General features: G+C 38.8%; 7 non-coding genes across 7 annotated transcripts; all 7 read right to left on the bottom strand.

Moving 5' to 3' along the window:
• Positions 1-41: 41 nt before the first annotated feature.
• TRNAI-UAU (transfer RNA isoleucine (anticodon UAU)) lies at positions 42-134 on the bottom strand. Its single transcript is given in 2 exon segments — positions 42-77; positions 97-134. It is a non-coding gene; the product is annotated as a tRNA-Ile (tRNA).
• Positions 135-4557: 4423 nt separating this feature from the next.
• TRNAI-UAU (transfer RNA isoleucine (anticodon UAU)) lies at positions 4558-4650 on the bottom strand. The gene is given in 2 exon segments: positions 4558-4593; positions 4613-4650. It is a non-coding gene; the product is annotated as a tRNA-Ile (tRNA).
• Positions 4651-6355: 1705 nt separating this feature from the next.
• On the bottom strand, positions 6356-6448 carry TRNAI-UAU (transfer RNA isoleucine (anticodon UAU)). Its single transcript is given in 2 exon segments — positions 6356-6391; positions 6411-6448. It is a non-coding gene; the product is annotated as a tRNA-Ile (tRNA).
• An 819-nt stretch (positions 6449-7267) lies between these two features.
• On the bottom strand, positions 7268-7360 carry TRNAI-UAU (transfer RNA isoleucine (anticodon UAU)). The gene is given in 2 exon segments: positions 7268-7303; positions 7323-7360. It is a non-coding gene; the product is annotated as a tRNA-Ile (tRNA).
• A 4426-nt stretch (positions 7361-11786) lies between these two features.
• TRNAI-UAU (transfer RNA isoleucine (anticodon UAU)) lies at positions 11787-11879 on the bottom strand. The gene is given in 2 exon segments: positions 11787-11822; positions 11842-11879. It is a non-coding gene; the product is annotated as a tRNA-Ile (tRNA).
• Positions 11880-16302: 4423 nt separating this feature from the next.
• On the bottom strand, positions 16303-16395 carry TRNAI-UAU (transfer RNA isoleucine (anticodon UAU)). The gene is given in 2 exon segments: positions 16303-16338; positions 16358-16395. It is a non-coding gene; the product is annotated as a tRNA-Ile (tRNA).
• Positions 16396-18107: 1712 nt separating this feature from the next.
• On the bottom strand, positions 18108-18200 carry TRNAI-UAU (transfer RNA isoleucine (anticodon UAU)). The gene is given in 2 exon segments: positions 18108-18143; positions 18163-18200. It is a non-coding gene; the product is annotated as a tRNA-Ile (tRNA).
• Between the last annotated feature and the right edge of the window lie 8165 nt (positions 18201-26365).

Genomic DNA, 26365 nt, shown 5'->3' with positions numbered 1-26365 from the left:
ACTAATGACATAAGAAAAGGAAAAAAAACAGAATACAAAGATGCTCCAGGTGAGGCTTGAACTCACAACCTCGGCATTGCTCAACAGATACTGTATTATAAGTACCGCGCGCTGACCAATTGCGCCACTGGAGCACTTTGCAGCGTTAATTGGTTATGCTAGATGTGGATTTTAATCAATACAATCAGTACAGTCATAAGAATTGAAAAAGAAAATCATTTTTGGTGATGAATGATGAGCAACAAAGGAACATGCATGCCAGATGGCACTTGAATAAGCTGTCCACAGTGATAGAAAAGGTTTAAAAAACAACAACAACAACAATGTTATCATAATTAATGTCATATTTTAGCTTCTGTGGTCATTTTTTACAAGCTAAACACTGCAAGACTGTTTTACAGTTGAAGCAAGGATAAAATATCAACTCTAGTGATGAGACACTTGCTGTAATGACTTCCAACTTAGACGGGACTTAAACCCACAACCACTGGCTTAGGAGTACAGTGCCTTATCCATTATGCCAGTGGTGCTTACTGATGTCCTTATTTAAGACTGATAGGTTTTTAATAGTCAATTATTTATTTTTGAAAAAAGTGAAGCTGTTTACTGTGTTCTTTGCATTACCAAGTCCAGCAAGAAATGTGCTGGTACTATCCAGAGCTGTCAGTATGGATTATCATGCTATATTGCAGAAAATCAATTTGATGCAACTGCTTTACCACCAGTATGTTAATCTTTTCCATTGCTGTTTTGTTGGCTGACTGAAGGAAGATATGCAGTGCATTTGAACCAAAGCAGATGTGTGCTGACAACTTAAATGCACAATCATGTTTGTGTTTTTTCTTTCTTTCTTCCATCCTTTGTAATATCATATTAAATATTAAGGTAGCAGTTTATAATCAATGACTAATGACATAAGAAAAGGAAAAAAAATAGTATACAAAGATGCTCCAGGTGAGGCTTGACCTCACAACCTTGGCATTGATCAACAGATACTGTCTTATAAGTTTCGCACGCTGACCAATTGCGCCACTGGAGCACTTTGCAGCATTAATTGGTTATGCTAGATGTGGATTTTATTCAATACAATCAGTACATTCATAAGAATTGAAAAAGAAAATCATTTTTGGTGATGAATGATGAGCAACAAAGGAACATGCATGCCAGATGGCACTTGAATAAGCTGTCCACGGTGATAGAAAAGGTTTAAAAAACAACAACAACAATGTTATCATAATAAATGTCATATTTTAGCTTCTGTGGTCATTTTTTACAAGCTAAACACTGCAAGACTGTTTTACAGTTGAAGCAAGGATAAAATATCAACTCTAGTGATGAGACACTTGCTGTAATGACTTCCAACTCAGACGGGACTTAAACCCACAACCACTGGCTTAGGAGAACAGTGCCTTATCCATTATGCCAGTGGTGCTTACTGATGTCCTTATTTAAGACTGATAGGTTTTTAATAGTCAATTATTTATTTTTGAAAAAAAGTGAAGCTGTTTACTGTGTTCTTTGCATTACCAAGTCCAGCAAGAAATGTGCTGGTACTATCCAGAGCTGTCAGTATGGATTATCATGCTATATTGCAGAAAATCAATTTGATGCAACTGCTTTGCCAACAGTATGTTAATCTTTTCCATTGCTGTTTTGTTGGCTGACTGAAGGAAGATATGCAGTGCATTTGAACCAAAGCAGATGTGTGCTGACAACTTAAAAGCACAATCATGTTTGTGTTTTTTCTTTCTTTCTTCCATCCTTTGTAATATCATATTAAATATTAAGGTAGCAGTTTATAATCAATGACTAATGACATAAGAAAAGGAAAAAAAAATAGTATACAAAGATGCTCCAGGTGAGGCTTGACCTCACAAGCTTGGCATTGCTCAACAGATACTGTATTATAAGTTTTGCGCGCTGACCAATTGCTCCACTGGAGCACTTTGCAGCATTAATTGGTTATGCTAGATGTGGATTTTATTCAATACAATCAGTACATTCATAAGAATTGAAAAAGAAAATCATTTTTGGTGATGAATGATGAGCAACAAAGGAACATGCATGCCAGATGGCACTTGAATAAGCTGTCCACGGTGATAGAAAAGGTTTAAAAAACAACAACAACAATGTTATCATAATAAATGTCATATTTTAGCTTCTGTGGTCATTTTTTACAAGCTAAACACTGCAAGACTGTTTTACAGTTGAAGCAAGGATAAAATATCAACTCCACTGATGAGACACTTGCTGTAATGACTTCCAACTCAGACGGGACTTAAACCCACAACCACTGGCTTAGGAGAACAGTGCCTTATTCATTATGCCAGTGGTGCTTACTGATGTCCTTATTTAAGACTGATAGGGTTTTAATAGTCAATTATTTATTTTTGAAAAAAAATTGAAGCTGTTTACTGTGTTCTTTGCATTACCAAGTCCAGCAAGAAATGTGCTGGTACTATCCAGAGCTGTCAGTATGGATTATCATGCTATATTGCAGAAAATCAATTTGATGCAACTGCTTTACCAACAGTATGTTATTCTTTTCCATTGCTGTTTTGTTGGCTAACTGAAGGAAGATATGCAGTGCATTTGAATCAAAGCAGATGTGTGCTGACAACTTAAATGCACAATCATGTTTGTGTGTTTTCTTTCTTTCTTCCATCCTTTGTAATATCATATTAAATATTAAGGCTACAAGTTTATAATCAATGACTAATGACATAAGAAAAGGAAAAAAAACAGTATACAAAGATGCTCCAGGTGAGGCTTGAACTCACAACCTTGGCATTGCTCAACAGATACTGTCTTATAAGTACCAGCGTGCTGACCTACTGCACCACTGGAGCACTTTGCAACATTGATTGGTTATGCTAGATGTGGATTTTATTCAATGCAATCAGTACAGTCATAAGAATTGAAAAAGAAAATCATTTTTGGTGATGAATGATGAGCAACAAAGGAACATGCATGCCAGATGGTACTTAAATAAGATGTCCACGGTGATAGAAAATGTTTAAAAAAAACAACAACAATGTTATCATAATAAATGTCATTTTTTAGCTTCTGTGGTCATTTTTTGCAAGCTAAACACTGCAAGACTGTTTTACATTCGAAGCAAGGATAAAATATCAATTCTAGTGATGAGACACTTGCTGTAATGACTTCCACCCCATATGGAACTTGGACCCCCTGTCTTAGGAGGGCAGTGACTTATCCATTATGCCAGTGGTGCTTACTGATGTTCTTATTTAAGACTGATAGGTTTTTAATAGTCAATTATTTATTTTTGAAAAAATGTGAAGCTGTTTACTGTGTTCTTTGCATTACCAAGTCCAGCAAGAAATGTGCTGGTGCTATCCAGAGCTGTCAGTATGGATTATCATGCTATATTGCAGAAAATCAATTTGATGCAACTGCTTTACCAACAGTATGTTAATCTTTTCCATTGCTGTTTTGTTGGCTGACTGAAGGAAGATATGCAGTGCATTTGAACCAAAGCAGATGTGTGCTGACAACTTAAATGCACAATCATGTTTGTGTTTTTTCTTTCTTTCTTCCATCCTTTGTAATATCATATTAAATATTAAGGTAGCAGTTTATAATCAATGACTAATGACATAAGAAAAGGAAAAAAAAACATTATACAAAGATGCTCCAGGTGAGGCTTGACCTCACAACCTTGGCATTGCTCAACAGATACTGTCTTATAAGTTTCGCGCGCTGACCAATTGCGCCACTGGAGCACTTTGCAGCATTAATTGGTTATGCTAGATGTGGATTTTATTCAATACAATCAGTACATTCATAAGAATTGAAACAGAAAATCATTTATGGTGATGAATGATGAGCAACAAAGGGACATGCATGCCAGATGGCACTTGAATAAGCTGTCCACGGTGATAGAAAAGGTTTAAAAAACAACAACAACAATGTTATCATAATAAATGTCATATTTTAGCTTCTGTGGTCATTTTTTACAAGCTAAACACTGCAAGACTGTTTTACAGTTGAAGCAAGGATAAAATATCAACTCTAGTGATGAGACACTTGCTGTAATGACTTCCAACTCAGACGGGACTTAAACCCACAACCACTGGCTTAGGAGAACAGTGCCTTATCCATTATGCCAGTGGTGCTTACTGATGTCCTTATTTAAGACTGATAGGTTTTTAATAGTCAATTATTTATTTTTGAAAAAAAGTGAAGCTGTTTACTGTGTTCTTTGCATTGCCAAGTCCAGCAAGAAATGTGCTGGTACTATCCAGAGCTGTCAGTATGGATTATCATGCTATATTGCAGAAAATCAATTTGATGCAACTGCTTTACCAGCAGTATGTTAATCTTTTCCATTGCTGTTTTGTTGGCTGACTGAAGGAAGATATGCAGTGCATTTGAACCAAAGCAGATGTGTGCTGACAACTTAAATGCACAATCATGTATGTGTGTTTTCTTTCTTTCTTCCATCCTTTGTAATAGCATATTAAATATTAAGGTAGCAGTTTATAATCAATGACTAATGACATAAAAAAAGGAAAAAAAAACATTATACAAAGCTGCTCCAGGTGAGGCTTGAACTCACAACCTCGGCATTGCTCAACAGATATTGTCTTATAAATACCGTGCGCTGACCAATTGCGCCACTGGAGCACTTAGCAGAAACAGTTGGTTATGCTAAATGTGGATTTTATTCAATACAATCAGTACAGTCATAAGAATTGAAAAATAAAATCATTTTTGGTGATGAATGATGAGCAACAAACGAACGTGCATGCCAGATGGCACTTGAATAAGCTGTCCACGGTGATAGAAAAGGTTTATAAAAAAACAACAACAATGCTATCATAATAAATGTCATTTTTTAGCTTCTGTGGTCATTTTTTACAAGCTAAACACTGCAAGACTGTTTTACAGTTGAAGCAAGGATAAAATATTAACTCTAGTGATGAGACACTTGCTGTAATGACTTCCACCCCAAATGGGACTTGGACCCCCTGGCTTAGGAGGGCAGTGACTTATCCATTATGCCAGTGGTGCTTACTGATGTTCTTATTTAAGACTGTTAGGTTTTTAATAGTCAATTATTTATTTTTGAGGAAAAAGTGAAGCTGTTTACTGTGTTCTTTGCATTACCAAGTACAGCAAGAAATGTGCTGGTACTATCCAGAGCTGTCAGTATGGATTATCATGCTATATTGCAGAAAATCAATTTGATGCAACTGCTTTACCAACAGTATGTTAATCTTTTCCTTTGATGTTTTGTTGGCTGGCTGACTGAAGGAAGATATGCAGTGCATTTGAACCAAAGCAGATGTGTGCTGACAACTTAAATGCACAATCATGTTTGTGTTTTTTCTTTCTTTCTTCCATCCTTTGTAATATCATATTAAATATTAAGGTAGCAGTTTATAATCAATGACTAATGACATAAGAAAAGGAAAAAAAACAGTAGACAAACATGGTCCAGGCGAGGCTTGAACTCAAAACCTCAGTATTGCTCTACAGATACTATCTTATAAGTACCATGCGCGGACCAATTGCACCGCTGGAGCACTTTGCAGCATTGATTTGTTATGCTAGATGTGATACAATCAGTACAGTCATAAGAATTGAAAAAGAAAATCATTTTTGGAGATGAATGATGAGAAACAAAGGAACATGCATGCCAGATGGCACTTGAATAAGCTGTCCACGGTGATAGAAAAGGTTTAAAAAAAACAACAACAATGTTATCATAATAAATGTCATATTTTAGCTTCTGTGGTCATTTTTTGCAAGCTAAACACTGCAAGACTGTTTTACAGTTGAAGCAAGGATAAAATATCAACTCTAGTGATGAGATACTTGCTGTAATGAATTCCACCCCATAGGGGACTTGGACCCCCTGGCTTAGGAGGGCAGTGACTTATCCATTATGCAAGTGGTGCTTACTGATGTTCTTATTTAAGACTGTCAGGTTTTTAATAGTCAATTATTTATTTTTGAGGAAAAAGTGAAGCTGTTTACTGTGTTCTTTGCATTACCAAGTCCAGCAAGAAATGTGCTGATGTGCTGGTACTATCCAGAGCTGTCAGTATGGATTATCATACTATATTGCAGAAAATCAATATGATGCAACTGCTTTACCACCAGTATGTTAATCTTTTCCATTGCTGTTTTGTTGGCTGACTGAAGGAAGATATGCAGTGCATTTGAACCAAAGCAGATGTGTGCTGACAACTTAAATGCACAATCATGTTTGTGTTATTTCTTTCTTTCTTCCATCCTTTGTAATATCATATTAAATATTAAGGAAGCAGTTTATAATCAATGACTAATGACATAAGAAAAGGAAAAAAAAAACAGTATACAAAGATGCTCCAGGTGAGGCTTGAACTCACATCCTCGGCATTGCTCAACATATACTGTCTTATAAGTACCGCGCGCTGACCAATTGCACCACTGGAGCACTTTGCAGCATTAGTTGGTTTTGCTAGATGTGGATTTTATTCAATACAATCAGTACAGTCATAAGAATTGAAAAAGAAAATAATTTTTGGTGATGAATGATGAGCAACAAAGGAACATGCATGCCAGATGGCACTTGAATAAGCTGTCCACGGTGATAGAAAAGGTTTAAAAAACAACAACAACAACAACAATGTTATCATAATTAATGTCATATTTTAGCTTCTGTGGTCATTTTTTGCAAGCTAAACACTGCAAGACTGTTTTACAGTTGAAGCAAGGATAAAATATCAACTCTAGTGATGAGACACTTGCTGTAATGACTTCCAACTCAGACGGGACTTAAACCCACAAGCACTGGCTTAGGAGAACAGTGCCTTATCCATTATGCCAGTGGTGCTTACTGATGTCCTTATTTAAGACTGATAGGTTTTTAATAGTCAATTATTTATTTTTGAGGAAAAAGTGAAGCTGTTTACTGTGTTCTTTGCATTACCAAGTCCAGCAAGAAATGTGCTGGTACTATCCAGAGCTGTCAGTATGGATTATCATGCTATATTGCAGAAAATCAATTTGATGCAACTGCTTTACCAACAGTATGTTAATCTTTTAAATTGCTGTTTTGTTGGCTGACTGAAGGAAGATATGCAGTGCATTTGAACCAAAGCAGATGTGTGCTGACAACTTAAATGCACAATCATGTTTGTGTTATTTCTTTCTTTCTTCCATCCTTTGTAATATCATATTAAATATTAAGGAAGCAGTTTATAATCAATGACTAATGACATAAGAAAAGGAAAAAAAAAACAGTATACAAAGATGCTCCAGGTGAGGCTTGAACTCACAACCTCGGCATTGCTCAACATATACTGTCTTATAAGTACCGCGCGCTGACCAATTGCACCACTGGAGCACTTTGCAGCATTAGTTGGTTTTGCTAGATGTGGATTTTATTCAATACAATCAGTACAGTCATAAGAATTGAAAAAGAAAATAATTTTTGGTGATAAATGATGAGCAACAAAGGAACATGCATGCCAGATGGCACTTGAATAAGCTGTCCACGGTGATAGAAAAGGTTTAAAAAACAACAACAACAATGTTATCATAATTAATGTCATATTTTAGCTTCTGTGGTCATTTTTTGCAAGCTAAACACTGCAAGACTGTTTTACAGTTGAAGCAAGGATAAAATATCAACTCTAGTGATGAGACACTTGCTGTAATGACTTCCAACTCAGACGGGACTTAAACCCACAAGCACTGGCTTAGGAGAACAGTGCCTTATCCATTATGCCAGTGGTGCTTACTGATGTCCTTATTTAAGACTGATAGGTTTTTAATAGTCAATTATTTATTTTTGAGGAAAAAGTGAAGCTGTTTACTGTGTTCTTTGCATTACCAAGTCCAGCAAGAAATGTGCTGGTACTATCCAGAGCTGTCAGTATGGATTATCATGCTATATTGCAGAAAATCAATTTGATGCAACTGCTTTACCAACAGTATGTTAATCTTTTAAATTGCTGTTTTGTTGGCTGACTGAAGGAAGATATGCAGTGCATTTGAACCAAAGCAGATGTGTGCTGACAACTTAAATGCACAATCATGTTTGTGTTTTTTCTTTCTTTATTCCATCCTTTGTAATATCATATTAAATATTAAGGAAGCAGTTTATAATCAATGACTAATGACATAAGAAAAGGAAAAAAAAACAGTATACAAAGATGCTCCAGGTGAGGCTTGAACTCACAACCTCTGCATTGCTCAACAGATTCTGTCTTATAAATACCGCGCGCTGACCAATTGCGCCACTGGAGCTCTTTGCAGCATTAATTGGTTATGCTAGATGTGGATTTTATTCAATACAATCAGTACAGTCATAAGAATTGAAAAAGAAAATCATTTTTGGTGATGAATGATGAGCAACAAAGGAACATGCATGCCAGATGGCACTTGAATAAGCTGTCCACGGTGATAGAAAAGGTTTAAAAAACAACAACAACAATGTTATCATAATTAATGTCATATTTTAGCTTCTGTGATCACTTTTTACAAGCTAAACACTGCAAGACTGTTTTACAGTTGAAGCAAGGATAAAATATCAACTCTACTGATGAGACACTTGCTGTATTGACTTCCAACTCAGACAGGACTTAAACCCACAACCACTGGCTTAGGAGAACAGTGCCTTATCCATTATGCCAGTGGTGCTCACTGATGTCCTTATTTAAGACTGTTAGGTTTTTAATAGTCAATTATTTATTTTTGAATAATAGTGAAGCTGTTTACTGTGTTCTTTGCATTACCAAGTCCAGCAAGAAATGTGCTGGTACTATCCAGAGCTGTCAGTATGGATTATCATGCTATATTGCAGAAAATCAATTTGATGCAACTGCTTTACCAACAGTATGTTAATCTTTTAAATTGCTGTTTTGTTGGCTGACTGAAGGAAGATATGCAGTGCATTTGAACCAAAGCAGATGTGTGCTGACAACTTAAATGCACAATCATGTTTGTGTTTTTTCTTTCTTTCTTCCATCCTTTGTAATATCATATTAAATATTAAGGTAGCAGTTTATAATCAATGACTAATGACATAAGAAAAGGAAAAAAAAATAGTATACAAAGATGCTCCAGGTGAGGCTTGACCTCACAACCTTGGCATTGCTCAACAGATACTGTCTTATAAGTTTTGCGCGCTGACCAATTGCGCCACTGGAGCACTTTGCAGCATTAATTGGTTATGCTAGATGTGGATTTTATTCAATACAATCAGTACATTCATAAGAATTGAAAAAGAAAATCATTTTTGGTGATGAATGATGAGCAACAAAGGAACATGCATGCCAGATGGCACTTGAATAAGCTGTCCACGGTGATAGAAAAGGTTTAAAAAACAACAACAACAATGTTATCATAATAAATGTCATATTTTAGCTTCTGTGGTCATTTTTTACAAGCTAAACACTGCAAGACTGTTTTACAGTTGAAGCAAGGATAAAATATCAACTCTAGTGATGAGACACTTGCTGTAATGACTTCCAACTCAGACGGGACTTAAACCCACAACCACTGGCTTAGGAGAACAGTGCCTTATCCATTATGCCAGTGGTGCTTACTGATGTCCTTATTTAAGACTGATAGGTTTTTAATAGTCAATTATTTATTTTTGAAAAAAGTGAAGCTGTTTACTGTGTTCTTTGCATTACCAAGTCCAGCAAGAAATGTGCTGGTACTATCCAGAGCTGTCAGTATGGATTATCATGCTATATTGCAGAAAATCAATTTGATGCAACTGCTTTACCAACAGTATGTTAATCTTTTCCATTGCTGTTTTGTTGGCTGACTGAAGGAAGATATGCAGTGCATTTGTACCAAAGCAGATGTGTGCTGACAACTTAAATGCACAATCATGTTTGTGTGTTTTCTTTCTTTCTTCCATCCTTTGTAATATCATATTAAATATTAAGGTAGCAGTTTATAATCAATGACTAATGACATAAAAAAGGGAAAAAAAACATTATACAAAGCTGCTCCAGGTGAGGCATGAACTCACAACCTCGGCGTTTCTCAACAGATACTGTCTTATAAGTACCACGCGCTGACCAATTGCGCCACTGGAGCACTTAGCAGCATTAATTGGTTATGCTAGATGTGGATTTTATTCAATACAATCAGTACATTCATAAGAATTGAAAAAGAAAATCATTTATGGTGATGAATGATGAGCAACAAAGGGACATGCATGCCAGATGGCACTTGAATAAGCTGTCCACTGTGATAGAAAAGGTTTAAAAAACAACAACAACAATGTTATCATAATTAATGTCATATTTTAGCTTCTGTGGTCATTTTTTACAAGCTAAACACTGCAGGACTGTTTTACAGTTGAAGCAAGGATAAAATATAAACTCTAGTGATGAGACACTTGCTGTAATGACTTCCAACTCAGACGGGACTTAAACCCACAACCACTGGCTTAGGAGAACAGTGCCTTATTCATTATGCCAGTGGTGCTTACTGATGTCCTTATTTAAGACTGATAGGGTTTTAATAGTCAATTATTTATTTTTGAGAAAAAAAAATTGAAGCTGTTTACTGTGTTCTTTGCATTACCAAGTCCAGCAAGAAATGTGCTGGTACTATCCAGAGCTGTCAGTATGGATTATCATGCTATATTGCAGAAAATCAATTTGATGCAACTGCTTTACCAACAGTATGTTAATCTTTTCCATTGCTGTTTTGTTGGCTGACTGAAGGAAGATATGCAGTGCATTTGAACCAAAGCAGATGTGTGCTGACAACTTAAATGCACAATCATGTTTGTGTTTTTTCTTTCTTTCTTCCATCCTTTGTAATATCATATTAAATATTAAGGTAGCAGTTTATAATCAATGACTAATGACATAAGAAAAGGAAAAAAAAAACAGTACACAAAGATGCTCCAAGTGAGGCTTGAACTCACAACCTCGGCATTGCTCAACAGATACTGTCTTATAAGTTTCGCGCGCTGACCAATTGCGCCGCTGGAGCATTTTGCAGCATTAATTGGTTATGCTAGATGTGGATTTTATTCAATACAATCAGTACATTCATAAGAATTGAAAAAGAAAATCATTTTCAGTGATGAATGATGAGCAACAAAGGAACATGCATGCCAGATGGCACTTGAATAAGCTGTCCACGGTGATAGAAAAGGTTTAAAAAACAACAACAACAATGTTATCATAATAAATGTCATATTTTAGCTTATGTGGTCATTTTTTACAAGCTAAACACTGCAAGACTGTTTTACAGTTGAAGCAAAGATAAAATATCAACTCTAGTGATGAGACACTTGCTGTAATGACTTCCAACTCAGACGGGACTTAAACCCACAACCACTGGCTTAGGAGAACAGTGCCTTATCCATTATGCCAGTGGTGCTTACTGATGTAATTATTTAAGACTGATAGGTTTTTAATAGTCAATTATTTATTTTTGAAAAAAAGTGAAGCTGTTTACTGTGTTCTTTGCATTACCAAGTCCAGCAAGAAATGTGCTGGTACTATCCAGAGCTGTCAGTATGGATTATCATGCTATATTGCAGAAAATCAATTTGATGCAACTGCTTTACCAACAGTATGTTAATCTTTTCCATTGCTGTTTTGTTGGCTGACTGAAGGAAGATATGCAGTGCATTTGAACCAAAGCAGATGTGTGCTGACAACTTAAATGCACAATCATGTTTGTGTTTTTTCTTTCTTCCATCCTTTGTAATATCATATTAAATATTAAGGTAGCAGTTTATAATCAATGACTAATGACATAAGAAAAGGAAAAAAAACAGAATACAAAGATGCTCCAGGTGAGGCTTGAACTCACAACCTCGGCATTGCTCAACAGATACTGTATTATAAGTACCGCGCGCTGACCAATTGCGCCACTGGAGCACTTTGCAGCGTTAATTGGTTATGCTAGATGTGGATTTTAATCAATACAATCAGTACAGTCATAAGAATTGAAAAAGAAAATCATTTTTGGTGATGAATGATGAGCAACAAAGGAACATGCATGCCAGATGGCACTTGAATAAGCTGTCCACAGTGATAGAAAAGGTTTAAAAAACAACAACAACAACAATGTTATCATAATTAATGTCATATTTTAGCTTCTGTGGTCATTTTTTACAAGCTAAACACTGCAAGACTGTTTTACAGTTGAAGCAAGGATAAAATATCAACTCTAGTGATGAGACACTTGCTGTAATGACTTCCAACTTAGACGGGACTTAAACCCACAACCACTGGCTTAGGAGTACAGTGCCTTATCCATTATGCCAGTGGTGCTTACTGATGTCCTTATTTAAGACTGATAGGTTTTTAATAGTCAATTATTTATTTTTGAAAAAAGTGAAGCTGTTTACTGTGTTCTTTGCATTACCAAGTCCAGCAAGAAATGTGCTGGTACTATCCAGAGCTGTCAGTATGGATTATCATGCTATATTGCAGAAAATAAATTTGATGCAACTGCTTTACCACCAGTATGTTAATCTTTTCCATTGCTGTTTTGTTGGCTGACTGAAGGAAGATATGCAGTGCATTTGAACCAAAGCAGATGTGTGCTGACAACTTAAATGCACAATCATGTTTGTGTTTTTTCTTTCTTTCTTCCATCCTTTGTAATATCATATTAAATATTAAGGTAGCAGTTTATAATCAATGACTAATGACATAAGAAAAGGAAAAAAAATAGTATACAAAGATGCTCCAGGTGAGGCTTGACCTCACAACCTTGGCATTGATCAACAGATACTGTCTTATAAGTTTCGCACGCTGACCAATTGCGCCACTGGAGCACTTTGCAGCATTAATTGGTTATGCTAGATGTGGATTTTATTCAATACAATCAGTACATTCATAAGAATTGAAAAAGAAAATCATTTTTGGTGATGAATGATGAGCAACAAAGGAACATGCATGCCAGATGGCACTTGAATAAGCTGTCCACGGTGATAGAAAAGGTTTAAAAAACAACAACAACAATGTTATCATAATAAATGTCATATTTTAGCTTCTGTGGTCATTTTTTACAAGCTAAACACTGCAAGACTGTTTTACAGTTGAAGCAAGGATAAAATATCAACTCTAGTGATGAGACACTTGCTGTAATGACTTCCAACTCAGACGGGACTTAAACCCACAACCACTGGCTTAGGAGAACAGTGCCTTATCCATTATGCCAGTGGTGCTTACTGATGTCCTTATTTAAGACTGATAGGTTTTTAATAGTCAATTATTTATTTTTGAAAAAAAGTGAAGCTGTTTACTGTGTTCTTTGCATTACCAAGTCCAGCAAGAAATGTGCTGGTACTATCCAGAGCTGTCAGTATGGATTATCATGCTATATTGCAGAAAATCAATTTGATGCAACTGCTTTGCCAACAGTATGTTAATCTTTTCCATTGCTGTTTTGTTGGCTGACTGAAGGAAGATATGCAGTGCATTTGAACCAAAGCAGATGTGTGCTGACAACTTAAAAGCACAATCATGTTTGTGTTTTTTCTTTCTTTCTTCCATCCTTTGTAATATCATATTAAATATTAAGGTAGCAGTTTATAATCAATGACTAATGACATAAGAAAAGGAAAAAAAAATAGTATACAAAGATGCTCCAGGTGAGGCTTGACCTCACAAGCTTGGCATTGCTCAACAGATACTGTATTATAAGTTTTGCGCGCTGACCAATTGCTCCACTGGAGCACTTTGCAGCATTAATTGGTTATGCTAGATGTGGATTTTATTCAATACAATCAGTACATTCATAAGAATTGAAAAAGAAAATCATTTTTGGTGATGAATGATGAGCAACAAAGGAACATGCATGCCAGATGGCACTTGAATAAGCTGTCCACGGTGATAGAAAAGGTTTAAAAAACAACAACAACAATGTTATCATAATAAATGTCATATTTTAGCTTCTGTGGTCATTTTTTACAAGCTAAACACTGCAAGACTGTTTTACAGTTGAAGCAAGGATAAAATATCAACTCCACTGATGAGACACTTGCTGTAATGACTTCCAACTCAGACGGGACTTAAACCCACAACCACTGGCTTAGGAGAACAGTGCCTTATTCATTATGCCAGTGGTGCTTACTGATGTCCTTATTTAAGACTGATAGGGTTTTAATAGTCAATTATTTATTTTTGAAAAAAAATTGAAGCTGTTTACTGTGTTCTTTGCATTACCAAGTCCAGCAAGAAATGTGCTGGTACTATCCAGAGCTGTCAGTATGGATTATCATGCTATATTGCAGAAAATCAATTTGATGCAACTGCTTTACCAACAGTATGTTATTCTTTTCCATTGCTGTTTTGTTGGCTAACTGAAGGAAGATATGCAGTGCATTTGAATCAAAGCAGATGTGTGCTGACAACTTAAATGCACAATCATGTTTGTGTGTTTTCTTTCTTTCTTCCATCCTTTGTAATATCATATTAAATATTAAGGCTACAAGTTTATAATCAATGACTAATGACATAAGAAAAGGAAAAAAAACAGTATACAAAGATGCTCCAGGTGAGGCTTGAACTCACAACCTTGGCATTGCTCAACAGATACTGTCTTATAAGTACCAGCGTGCTGACCTACTGCACCACTGGAGCACTTTGCAACATTGATTGGTTATGCTAGATGTGGATTTTATTCAATGCAATCAGTACAGTCATAAGAATTGAAAAAGAAAATCATTTTTGGTGATGAATGATGAGCAACAAAGGAACATGCATGCCAGATGGTACTTAAATAAGATGTCCACGGTGATAGAAAATGTTTAAAAAAAACAACAACAATGTTATCATAATAAATGTCATTTTTTAGCTTCTGTGGTCATTTTTTGCAAGCTAAACACTGCAAGACTGTTTTACATTCGAAGCAAGGATAAAATATCAATTCTAGTGATGAGACACTTGCTGTAATGACTTCCACCCCATATGGAACTTGGACCCCCTGTCTTAGGAGGGCAGTGACTTATCCATTATGCCAGTGGTGCTTACTGATGTTCTTATTTAAGACTGATAGGTTTTTAATAGTCAATTATTTATTTTTGAAAAAATGTGAAGCTGTTTACTGTGTTCTTTGCATTACCAAGTCCAGCAAGAAATGTGCTGGTGCTATCCAGAGCTGTCAGTATGGATTATCATGCTATATTGCAGAAAATCAATTTGATGCAACTGCTTTACCAACAGTATGTTAATCTTTTCCATTGCTGTTTTGTTGGCTGACTGAAGGAAGATATGCAGTGCATTTGAACCAAAGCAGATGTGTGCTGACAACTTAAATGCACAATCATGTTTGTGTTTTTTCTTTCTTTCTTCCATCCTTTGTAATATCATATTAAATATTAAGGTAGCAGTTTATAATCAATGACTAATGACATAAGAAAAGGAAAAAAAAACATTATACAAAGATGCTCCAGGTGAGGCTTGACCTCACAACCTTGGCATTGCTCAACAGATACTGTCTTATAAGTTTCGCGCGCTGACCAATTGCGCCACTGGAGCACTTTGCAGCATTAATTGGTTATGCTAGATGTGGATTTTATTCAATACAATCAGTACATTCATAAGAATTGAAACAGAAAATCATTTATGGTGATGAATGATGAGCAACAAAGGGACATGCATGCCAGATGGCACTTGAATAAGCTGTCCACGGTGATAGAAAAGGTTTAAAAAACAACAACAACAATGTTATCATAATAAATGTCATATTTTAGCTTCTGTGGTCATTTTTTACAAGCTAAACACTGCAAGACTGTTTTACAGTTGAAGCAAGGATAAAATATCAACTCTAGTGATGAGACACTTGCTGTAATGACTTCCAACTCAGACGGGACTTAAACCCACAACCACTGGCTTAGGAGAACAGTGCCTTATCCATTATGCCAGTGGTGCTTACTGATGTCCTTATTTAAGACTGATAGGTTTTTAATAGTCAATTATTTATTTTTGAAAAAAAGTGAAGCTGTTTACTGTGTTCTTTGCATTGCCAAGTCCAGCAAGAAATGTGCTGGTACTATCCAGAGCTGTCAGTATGGATTATCATGCTATATTGCAGAAAATCAATTTGATGCAACTGCTTTACCAGCAGTATGTTAATCTTTTCCATTGCTGTTTTGTTGGCTGACTGAAGGAAGATATGCAGTGCATTTGAACCAAAGCAGATGTGTGCTGACAACTTAAATGCACAATCATGTATGTGTGTTTTCTTTCTTTCTTCCATCCTTTGTAATAGCATATTAAATATTAAGGTAGCAGTTTATAATCAATGACTAATGACATAAAAAAAGGAAAAAAAAACATTATACAAAGCTGCTCCAGGTGAGGCTTGAACTCACAACCTCGGCATTGCTCAACAGATACTGTATTATAAGTACCGCGCGCTGACCAATTGCGCCACTGGAGCACTTTGCAGCGTTAATTGGTTATGCTAGATGTGGATTTTAATCAATACAATCAGTACAGTCATAAGAATTGAAAAAGAAAATAATTTTTGGTGATGAATGATGAGCAACAAAGGAACATCCATGCCAGATGGCACTTGAATAAGCTGTCCACTGTGATAGAAAAGGTTTAAAAAACAACAACAACAATGTTATCATAATTAATGTCATATTTTAGCTTCTGTGGTTATTTTTTACAAGCTAAACACTGCAGGACTGTTTTACAGTTGAAGCAAGGATAAAATATAAACTCTAGTGATGAGACACTTTCTGTAATGACTTCCAACTCAGACGGGACTTAAACCCACAACCACTGGCTTAGGAGAACAGTGCCTTATTCATTATGCCAGTGGTGCTTACTGATGTCCTTATTTAAGACTGATAGGGTTTTAATAGTCAACTATTTATTTTTGAAAAAAAATTTAAGCTGTTTACTGTGTTCTTTGCATTACCAAGTCCAGCAAGAAATGTGCTGGTACTATCCAGAGCTGTCAGTATGGATTATCATGCTATATTGCAGAAAATCAATTTGATGCAACTGCTTTACCAACAGTATGTTATTCTTTTCCATTGCTGTTTTGTTGGCTGACTGAAGGAAGATATGCAGTGCATTTGAATCAAAGCAGATGTGTGCTGACAACTTAAATGCACAATCATGTTTGTGTGTTTTCTTTCTTTCTTCCATCCTTTGTAATATCATATTAAATATTAAGGCTACAAGTTTATAATCAATGACTAATGACATAAGAAAAGGAAAAAAAAACAGTATACAAAGATGCTCCAGGTGAGGCTTGAACTCACAACCTTGGCATTGCTCAACAGATACTGTCTTATAAGTACCGCGTGCTGACCAACTGCGCCACCGGAGCACTTTGCAACATTGATTGGTTATGCTAGATGTGGATTTTATTCAATGCAATCAGTACAGTCATAATAAATTGAAAAAGAAAATCATTTTTGGTGATGAATGATGAGCAACAAAGGAACATGCATGCCAGATGGTACTTAAATAAGATGTCCACGGTGATAGAAAATGTTTAAAAAAAACAACAACAATGTTATCATAATAAATGTCATTTTTTAGCTTCTGTGGTCATTTTTTGCAAGCTAAACACTGCAAGACTGTTTTACAGTCGAAGCAAGGATAAAATATCAATTCTAGTGATGAGACACTTGCTGTAATGACTTCCACCCCATATGGAACTTGGACCCCCTGTCTTAGGAGGGCAGTGACTTATCCATTATGCCAGTGGTGCTTACTGATGTTCTTATTTAAGACTGTTAGGTTTTTAATAGTCAATTATTTATTTTTGAGGAAAAAGTGAAGCTGTTGACTGTGTTCTTTGCATTACCAAGTCCAGCAAGAAATGTGCTGGTACTATCCAGAGCTGTCAGTATGGATTATCATGCTATATTGCAGAAAATCAATTTGATGCAACTGCTTTACCAACAGTATGTTAATCTTTTCCATTGCTGTTTTGTTGGCTGACTGAAGGAAGATATGCAGTGCATTTGAACCAAAGCAGATGTGTGCTGACAACTTAAATGCACAATCATGTTTGTGTTTTTTCTTTCTTTCTTCCATCCTTTGTAATATCATATTAAATATTAAGGTAGCAGTTTATAATCAATGACTAATGACATAAAAAAAGGAAAAAAAAACATTAAACAAAGCTGCTCCAAGTGAGGCTTGAACTCACAACCTCGGCATTGCTCAACAGATACTGTTTTATAAGTACCGCGCGCTGACCAATTGCGCCACTGGAGCACTTTGCAGCATTAATTGGTTATGCTAGATGTGGATTTTATTCAATACAATCAGTACAGTCATAAGAATTGAAAAAGAAAATCATTTTTGGTGATGAATGATGAGCAACAAAGGAACATGCATGCCAGATGGCACTTGAATAAGCTGTCCACTGTGATAGAAAAGGTTTAAAAAACAACAACAACAATGTTATCCTAATTAATGTCATATTTTAGCTTCTGTGGTCATTTTTTACAAGCTAAACACTGCAAGACTGTTTTACAGTTGAAGCAAGGATAAAATATCAACTCTAGTGATGAGACACTTGCTGTAATGACTTCCAACTCAGACGGGACTTAAACCCACAGCCACTGGCTTAGGAGAACAGTGCCTTATCCATTATGCCAGTGGTGCTTACTGATGTCCTTATTTAAGACTGTTAGGTTTTTAATAGTCAATTATTTATTTTTGAAAAAAAGTGAAGCTGTTTACTGTGTTCTTTGCATTACCAAGTCCAGCAAGAAATGTGCTGGTACTATCCAGAGCTGTAAGTATGGATTATCATGCTATATTGCAGAAAATCAATTTGATGCAACTGCTTTACCAACAGTATGTTAATCTTTTCCATTGCTGTTTTGTTGGCTGACTGAAGGAAGATATGCCGTGCATTTGAACCAAAGCAGATGTGTGCTGACAACTTAAATGCACAATCATTAGAGATGAGCGGGTTCGGTTCCTCGGAATCCGAACCCGCCCGAACTTCAGCTTTTTTTACACGGATCCGAGCGACTTGGATCTTCCCGCCTTGCTCGGTTAACCCGAGCGCGCCCGAACGTCATCATGACGCTGTCGGATTCTCGCGAGGCTCGGATTCTATCGCGAGACTCGGATTCTATATAAGGAGCCGCGCGTCGCCGCCATTTTCACACGTGCATTGAGATTGATAGGGAGAGGACGTGGCTGGCGTCCTCTCCATTTAGATTATAAGAGAGAGAGATTTACTGGAGCTTAGGACTAGGAGGAGTACTGTAGAAGTGTAGAGAGTGCAGAGAGTTTACTAGTGAGTGACCACCAGACAGTGCAGTTTATTTAATATATCCGTTCTCTGCCTGAAAAAAGCGATACACACAGTGACTCAGTCACATACCATATCTGTGTGCACTGCTCAGGCTCGGCCCAGTGTGCTGCATCATCTATATATATTATATATCTGTCTGACTGCTCAGCTCACACAGCTTATAATTGTGGGGGAGACTGGGGAGCACTGCAGTGCCAGTTATAGGTTATAGCAGGAGCCAGGAGTACTTAATATTATATAGTGAGTGACCACCAGACAGTGCAGTTTATTTAATATATCCGTTCTCTGCCTGAAAAAAGCGATACACACAGTGACTCAGTCACATACCATATCTGTGTGCACTGCTCAGGCTCAGCCCAGTGTGCTGCATCATCTATATATATTATATATCTGTCTGACTGCTCAGCTCACACAGCTTATAATTGTGGGGGAGACTGGGGAGCACTGCAGTGCCAGTTATAGGTTATAGCAGGAGCCAGGAGTACATAATATTATATAGTGAGTGACCACCAGACAGTGCAGTTTATTTAATATATCCGTTCTCTGCCTGAAAAAAGCGATACACACAGTGACTCAGTCACATACCATATCTGTGTGCACTGCTCAGGCTCAGCCCAGTGTGCTGCATCATCTATATATATTATATATCTGTCTGACTGCTCAGCTCACACAGCTTATAATTGTGGGGGAGACTGGGGAGCACTGCAGTGCCAGTTATAGGTTATAGCAGGAGCCAGGAGTACATAATATTATATTAAAATTAAACAGTGCACACTTTTGCTGCAGGAGTGCCACTGCCAGTGTGACTGACCAGTGACCTGACCACACTGACCACCAGTATAGTTAGTAGTATACTTATATTGTGATTGCCTGAAAAAGTTAAACACTCGTCGTGTGACTTCACTTGTGTGTTGTTGTTTTTTTTATTCAATAAAAATAAAACTCATTCTGCTGACAGACAGTGTCCAGCAGGTCCGTCATTATATAATATATAATATATACCTGTCCGGCTGCAGTAGTGATATATATATATTTTTTATATCATTTATCATCCAGTCGCAGCAGACACAGTACGGTAGTTCACGGCTGTGGCTACCTCTGTGTCTGCACTCGGCAGGCAGTCCGTCCATAATTGTATACCACCTAACCGTGGTTTTTTTTTCTTCTTTATACATACATACTACTACGACATCTCTTTATCAACCAGTCTATATTAGCAGCAGACACAGTACAGTACGGTAGTTCACGGCTGTGGCTACCTCTGTGTCTGCACTCGGCAGGCAGTCCGTCCATAATTGTATACCACCTAACCGTGGTTTTTTTTTCTTTCTTCTTTATACATACATAGTTACATAGACATCTCTTTATCAACCAGTCTATATTAGCAGCAGACACAGTACAGTACGGTAGTTCACGGCTGTGGCTACCTCTGTGTCTGCACTCGGCAGGCAGTCCGTCCATAATTGTATACCACCTAACCGTGGTTTTTTTTTCTTTCTTCTTTATACATACATAGTTACATAGACATCTCTTTATCAACCAGTCTATATTAGCAGCAGACACAGTACAGTACGGTAGTTCACGGCTGTGGCTACCTCTGTGTCTGCACTCGGCAGGCAGTCCGTCCATAATTGTATACCACCTAACCGTGGTTTTTTTTTCTTTCTTCTTTATACATACATAGTTACATAGACATCTCTTTATCAACCAGTCTATATTAGCAGCAGACACAGTACAGTACGGTAGTTCACGGCTGTGGCTACCTCTGTGTCTGCACTCGGCAGGCAGTCCGTCCATAATTGTATACCACCTAACCGTGGTTTTTTTTTCTTTCTTCTTTATACATACATACTACTACGACATCTCTTTATCAACCAGTCTATATTATTAGCAGCAGACACAGTACAGTACGGTAGTTCACGGCTGTGGCTACCTCTGTGTCTGCACTCGGCAGGCAGTCCGTCCATAATTGTATACCACCTAACAGTGGTTTTTTTTTCTTTCTTCTTTATACATACATAGTTACATAGACATCTCTTTATCAACCAGTCTATATTAGCAGCAGACACAGTACAGTACGGTAGTTCACGGCTGTGGCTACCTCTGTGTCTGCACTCGGCAGGCAGTCCATAATTGTATACTAGTATCCATCTCCATTGTTTACCTGAGGTGCCTTTTAGTTGTGCCTATTAAAATATGGAGAACAAAAATGTTGAGGTTCCAAAATTAGGGAAAGATCAAGATCCACTTCCACCTCGTGCTGAAGCTGCTGCCACTAGTCATGGCCGAGACGATGAAATGCCAGCAACGTCGTCTGCCAAGGCCGATGCCCAATGTCATAGTACAGAGCATGTCAAATCCAAAACACCAAATATCAGAAAAAAAAAGGACTCCAAAACCTAAAATAAAATTGTCGGAGGAGAAGCGTAAACTTGCCAATATGCCATTTACGACACGGAGTGGCAAGGAACGGCTGAGGCCCTGGCCTATGTTCATGGCTAGTGGTTCAGCTTCACATGAGGATGGAAGCACTCAGCCTCTCGCTAGAAAAATGAAAAGACTCAAGCTGGCAAAAGCAGCACAGCAAAGAACTGTGCATTCTTCGAAATCCCAAATCCACAAGGAGAGTCCAATTGTGTCGGTTGCGATGCCTGACCTTCCCAACACAGGACGTGAAGAGCATGCGCCTTCCACCATTTGCACGCCCCCTGCAAGTGCTGGAAGGAGCACCCGCAGTCCAGTTCCTGATAGTCAGATTGAAGATGTCAGTGTTGAAGTACACCAGGATGAGGAGGATATGGGTGTTGCTGGCGCTGGGGAGGAAATTGACCAGGAGGATTCTGATGGTGAGGTGGTTTGTTTAAGTCAGGCACCCGGGGAGACACCTGTTGTCCGTGGGAGGAATATGGCCGTTGACATGCCAGGTGAAAATACCAAAAAAATCAGCTCTTCGGTGTGGAGGTATTTCACCAGAAATGCGGACAACAGGTGTCAAGCCGTGTGTTCCCTTTGTCAAGCTGTAATAAGTAGGGGTAAGGACGTTAACCACCTCGGAACATCCTCCCTTATACGTCACCTGCAGCGCATTCATAATAAGTCAGTGACAAGTTCAAAAACTTTGGGTGACAGCGGAAGCAGTCCACTGACCAGTAAATCCCTTCCTCTTGTAACCAAGCTCACGCAAACCACCCCACCAACTCCCTCAGTGTCAATTTCCTCCTTCCCCAGGAATGCCAATAGTCCTGCAGGCCATGTCACTGGCAATTCTGACGAGTCCTCTCCTGCCTGGGATTCCTCCGATGCATCCTTGCGTGTAACGCCTACTGCTGCTGGCGCTGCTGTTGTTGCTGCTGGGAGTCGATGGTCATCCCAGAGGGGAAGTCGTAAGCCCACTTGTACTACTTCCAGTAAGCAATTGACTGTTCAACAGTCCTTTGCGAGGAAGATGAAATATCACAGCAGTCATCCTGCTGCAAAGCGGATAACTGAGGCCTTGACAACTATGTTGGTGTTAGACGTGCGTACGGTATCCGCCGTTAGTTCACAGGGAACTAGACAATTTATTGAGGCAGTGTGCCCCCGTTACCAAATACCATCTAGGTTCCACTTCTCTAGGCAGGCGATACCGAGAATGTACACGGACGTCAGAAAAAGACTCACCAGTGTCCTAAAAAATGCAGTTGTACCCAATGTCCACTTAACCACGGACATGTGGACAAGTGGAGCAGGGCAGGGTCAGGACTATATGACTGTGACAGCCCACTGGGTAGATGTATGGACTCCCGCCGCAAGAACAGCAGCGGCGGCACCAGTAGCAGCATCTCGCAAACGCCAACTCTTTCCTAGGCAGGCTACGCTTTGTATCACCGCTTTCCAGAATACGCACACAGCTGAAAACCTCTTACGGCAACTGAGGAAGATCATCGCGGAATGGCTTACCCCAATTGGACTCTCCTGTGGATTTGTGGCATCGGACAACGCCAGCAATATTGTGTGTGCATTAAATATGGGCAAATTCCAGCACGTCCCATGTTTTGCACATACCTTGAATTTGGTGGTGCAGAATTTTTTAAAAAAACGACAGGGGCGTGCAAGAGATGCTGTCGGTGGCCAGAAGAATTGCGGGACACTTTCGGCGTACAGGCACCACGTACAGAAGACTGGAGCACCACCAAAAACTACTGAACCTGCCCTGCCATCATCTGAAGCAAGAAGTGGTAACGAGGTGGAATTCAACCCTCTATATGCTTCAGAGGTTGGAGGAGCAGCAAAAGGCCATTCAAGCCTATACAATTGAGCACGATATAGTAGGTGGAATGCACCTGTCTCAAGCGCAGTGGAGAATGATTTCAACGTTGTGCAAGGTTCTGATGCCCTTTGAACTTGCCACACGTGAAGTCAGTTCAGACACTGCCAGCCTGAGTCAGGTCATTCCCCTCATCAGGCTTTTGCAGAAGAAGCTGGAGACATTGAAGGAGGAGCTAACACGGAGCGATTCCGCTAGGCATGTGGGACTTGTGGATGGAGCCCTTAATTCGCTTAACAAGGATTCACGGGTGGTCAATCTGTTGAAATCAGAGCACTACATTTTGGCCACCGTGCTCGATCCTAGATTTAAAGCCTACCTTGGATCTCTCTTTCCGGCAGACACAAGTCTGCTGGGGTTGAAAGACCTGCTGGTGACAAAATTGTCAAGTCAAGCGGAACGCGACCTGTCAACATCTCCTCCTTCACATTCTCCCGCAACTGGGGGTGCGAGGAAAAGGCTCAGAATTCCGAGCCCACCCGCTGGCGGTGATGCAGGGCAGTCTGGAGCGACTGCTGATGCTGACATCTGGTCCGGACTGAAGGACCTGACAATGATTACGGACATGTCGTCTACTGTCACTGCATATGATTCTCTCAACATTGATAGAATGGTGGAGGATTATATGAGTGACCGCATCCAAGTAGGCACGTCACACAGTCCGTACTTATACTGGCAGGAAAAAGAGGCAATTTGGAGGCCCTTGCACAAACTGGCTTTATTCTACCTAAGTTGCCCTCCCACAAGTGTGTACTCCGAAAGAGTGTTTAGTGCCGCCGCTCACCTTGTCAGCAATCGGCGTACGAGGTTACATCCAGAAAATGTGGAGAAGATGATGTTCATTAAAATGAATTATAATCAATTCCTCCGCGGAGACATTGACCAGCAGCAATTGCCTCCACAAAGTACACAGGGAGCTGAGATGGTGGATTCCAGTGGGGACGAATTGATAATCTGTGAGGAGGGGGATGTACACGGTGATATATCGGAGGGTGATGATGAGGTGGACATCTTGCCTCTGTAGAGCCAGTTTGTGCAAGGAGAGATTAATTGCTTCTTTTTTGGGGGGGGTCCAAACCAACCCGTCATATCAGTCACAGTCGTGTGGCAGACCCTGTCACTGAAATGATGGGTTGGTTAAAGTGTGCATGTCCTGTTTTGTTTATACAACATAAGGGTTGGTGGGAGGGCCCAAGGACAATTCCATCTTGCACCTCTTTTTTCTTTTCTTTTTCTTTGCATCATGTGCTGATTGGGGAGGGTTTTTTGGAAGGGACATCCTGCGTGACACTGCAGTGCCACTCCTAAATGGGCCCGGTGTTTGTGTCGGCCACTAGGGTCGCTAATCTTACTCACACAGTCAGCTACCTCATTGCGCCTCTTTTTTTCTTTGCGTCATGTGCTGTTTGGGGAGGGTTTTTTGGAAGGGACATCCTGCGTGACACTGCAGTGCCACTCCTAGATGGGCCCGGTGTTTGTGTCGGCCACTAGGGTCGCTAATCTTACTCACACAGCTACCTCATTGCGCCTCTTTTTTTCTTTGCGTCATGTGCTGTTTGGGGAGGGTTTTTTGGAAGGGACATCCTGCGTGACACTGCAGTGCCACTCCTAGATGGGCCCGGTGTTTGTGTCGGCCACTAGGGTCGCTAATCTTACTCACACAGCTACCTCATTGCGCCTCTTTTTTTCTTTGCGTCATGTGCTGTTTGGGGAGGGTTTTTTGGAAGGGCCATCCTGCGTGACACTGCAGTGCCACTCCTAGATGGGCCCGGTGTTTGTGTCGGCCACTAGGGTCGCTAATCTTACTCACACAGCTACCTCATTGCGCCTCTTTTTTTCTTTGCGTCATGTGCTGTTTGGGGAGGGTTTTTTGGAAGGGACATCCTGCGTGACACTGCAGTGCCACTCCTAGATGGGCCCGGTGTTTGTGTCGGCCACTAGGGTCGCTTATCTTACTCACACAGCGACCTCGGTGCAAATTTTAGGACTAAAAATAATATTGTGAGGTGTGAGGTATTCAGAATAGACTGAAAATGAGTGTAAATTATGGTTTTTGAGGTTAATAATACTTTGGGATCAAAATGACCCCCAAATTCTATGATTTAAGCTGTTTTTTAGTGTTTTTTGAAAAAAACACCCGAATCCAAAACACACCCGAATCCGACAAAAAAAATTCGGTGAGGTTTTGCCAAAACGCGTTCGAACCCAAAACACGGCCGCGGAACCGTACCCAAAACCAAAACACAAAACCCGAAAAATTTCAGGCGCTCATCTCTAACAATCATGTTTGTGTTTTTTCTTTCTTTCTTCCATCCTTTGTAATATCATATTAAATATTAAGGTAGCAGTTTATAATCAATGACTAATGACATAAGAAAAGGAAAAAAAACAGTATACAAAGATGCTCCAGGTGAGGCTTGAACACACAACCTCGGCATTGCTCAACAGATACTGTCTTATAAGTACCGCATGCTGACCAATTGCGCCACTGGAGCTCTTTGCAGCATTGATTGGTTATGCTAGATGTGGATTTTATTCAATACAATCAGTACAGTCATAAGAATTGAAAAAGAAAATCATTTTTGGTGATGAATGATGAGCAACAAAGGAACATGCATGCCAGATGGCACTTGAATAAGCTGTCCACGGTGATAGAAAAGGTTTAAAAAACAACAACAACAATGCTATCATAATTAATGTCATATTTTAGCTTCTGTGGTCATTTTTTACAAGCTAAATACTGCAAGACTGTTTTACAGTTGAAGCAAGGATAAAATATCAACTCTAGTGATGAGACACTTG

This window comes from Pseudophryne corroboree, unplaced genomic scaffold (genome assembly GCF_028390025.1).
Source record: "Pseudophryne corroboree isolate aPseCor3 unplaced genomic scaffold, aPseCor3.hap2 scaffold_1807, whole genome shotgun sequence".
In the NCBI taxonomy this organism is placed as follows: domain Eukaryota; kingdom Metazoa; phylum Chordata; class Amphibia; order Anura; family Myobatrachidae; genus Pseudophryne; species Pseudophryne corroboree.
The sequence above is the reverse complement of the archived record's forward strand: the minus strand, read 5'-3'. Positions and strand labels throughout refer to the sequence as shown.